Genomic DNA, 2,668 nt, shown 5'->3' on the forward strand with positions numbered 1-2,668 from the left:
CGGTAAAGTACGCAATACACTTCCTACGATTTTCGAACGGTAATCGATATTTCTCGATTTTAAGCGGGAAAGAACGGGAAGAAACATGGCGGAAGGAAGCAGAAACGGCGTCTGTAAAGGAGAAAGTGTTATCCAGGAAAGTCACTCAGAAAGAAGTGTCATTGAGAAGTTCTCAGGTAAAAATTTAAATTAATAGTTGTTAGATTTGTGTTTGTGCTATAAATTTTTAAGATTAAACGTGCATTTTTGTGTTCAATTCAAGGTAAGATTTAACCAAATAATTGTTACATATAATTTCCAACAACTAAAGAAATAATGGCATATAAACATTTATATATAGCACATAAAAAGAACATACTGTGTTTTAAAAGTTATTTATAATTTTGTACCAAAATTTAATTTGAATTCTAACCAATAAAAATATTGTAATCTTGTAGTTGGCTAACTCATTGTTATATATGTATATATACACACACACATATTTTATTTTACACACACACTTATATTATAACATTTTTTACTTATTTGTTGATTCTTTAACTTCATACTGCGTAATTCTTCAACAATCCTACTAGTAAAAAGCAATAATTCATTAAGAATGTATGTATTTAATAGTTAAAATAATTTTAATGCATAATGTAATGAAATTGTTCAGTTCTCAAATAAAGTAAAGCGTAGAAAGCTTTGGAGCTGGAAATTCAAAGTAAAAATAACAACACGAACACAATGTTTATGTTTGGCTTGATTATCGTTTCGTTTGGAAAGGATCATCCCATTCCCTACTATTTTCTCAACTTCGTGACGAAACGAGTCGCAGAAAGTCATTCGGCTGTTGAATTTCATGACAATAACACGTATCATGTCTCATACGCTTTTCTAATAAAATTTGAAGTTGATTATCGTTTCACTTTTACATATTTGTCTTTATTTAATATATTTGTTCTAACTTTTGGGTTTTTTTTGTGCAGATTGTTCCTTGGTTGCAAAACTAGCATAGAATGCATAGACGCCAAGATCCTTAATGGAATTTGATGAACTTTCACGAAAATTTGACAATATTTTATTCATTTTAGGTAACATTTAATATACAGTTCATATATATTTGAGATACAATTTACAATACGTAATTTTGTAATTATTTGGAACGCAGAGATGAAAATGGAAAAGATTAAATCAATTAATATTTTATTTGGATATGGATTAACTTAACGGTATACATATATTGTCAAATGGATGTATATTCTTGTATTAGATTATCAAATTCTTGTATTAGATTTAAGTTTTCAAATTATACTACATGTACTTTATCATACTATTTGCTTTTTTCGAATGCTGACGTGCAATTGAAACAATTTAAAGCAAGATTTCACACGCGTTTTTCGTCGTATTATTTCTCAAATATACTTAGCTGTAAACATTGTTTACATTTTTGATTTGTGCAAACATTTTCGACTATTTATATGTGACGTGATATATTACTATATAATGTGCATATTTCCTACTCTAATAACAAACATTCAGAATACAATAATTGTCTTTTATTTACAGTATTCAGTATTGAAAAATATTTTATAACTTACAACTAATATTTTTAATACATATTCACGTTTCTTTACAATCATGTTCTAGAAAAATAGCAGTATTTTCTAAATAAACGTATCCTTCCCCTATTAATCAGTTTTTTTTTTTTTTTTCAGAAAATTTTTGTGACCGCGCGCAATGCGGTTAGTATAGTCAGTGTTTGTTGCGCAATATTTTAATATTTTTCTGAGCAAAATAGCTCTCATTAAATTAAATTAATTCATTTAAATTATACTTCGCGAATTTAGAGTCAGTGAGTTCGCCGATTATTCCTTAAACGTGCGCGTTGATAGTCTTTTATTTTTCTTTTATTGTATTTTTTCTTGTTCAGTGTTCGTTTTCGGTATTAGAGTCAGTGTTTAAAAGGATAAAGCCTCTCCAGGAGATCAAGATCGTAAGTAATTTTATAGATTGTATTTCAATTTATTTAATTTTTCAAATTTGACAACAAAGTAATGTTTGATGTTTGTTACAGACGCTTCACAGCATCAATTTTTTTGAATTTTTGGGGGTAAATTCAATGGTGGCTCTAAAGCCAAGAATGTAAGAATCTCTCATTATCTCCAACTTAAGATTTTGCTTTGTTTTTAAACATAAATTCTAATGTTTAGTGTTCTGTTACAGATTTTCTACAATCTCCACTCCCCCTAATCTTTTAAGGATCTCATGATGCTTCAAAAGCTAAAAATGTAAGTACTTTAGCATGTTGCATTTGAATTCTATTCTCTATAGTACTCTTTCTATTCAAGTCGAATGTAATAAAATAAGAATATTTTAAATTATTATTTCTAACTTTTATCATTATTAAAATTTTAATTTTCACAAATAAGAGTGTCTTTAAAAACAAAATGTTTCATGTTTCTTAAGAAATTTTTCACGGCGTTCATATCCACCATGGGACTTTCAATGGTATCTACTTGAGGGTCTTCACGATAACTTTCTCTGCTCCAGTGCAGCATCGATGATAACGTTCTTCACATCTATCGCGTGAGTCGCATGCATTTAAGTTCCTCCGGTCACTCAATCATGTCGTAGGATGAAAGATCCGAATCGGCACGGGTGACTGGTTGTATACGTAGAATTTTTG

The sequence above is a fragment of the Frieseomelitta varia genome, unplaced genomic scaffold (genome assembly GCF_011392965.1).
Source record: "Frieseomelitta varia isolate USP_RPSP 00005682 unplaced genomic scaffold, Fvar_1.2 scaffold_190, whole genome shotgun sequence".
Classification (NCBI taxonomy): domain Eukaryota; kingdom Metazoa; phylum Arthropoda; class Insecta; order Hymenoptera; family Apidae; genus Frieseomelitta; species Frieseomelitta varia.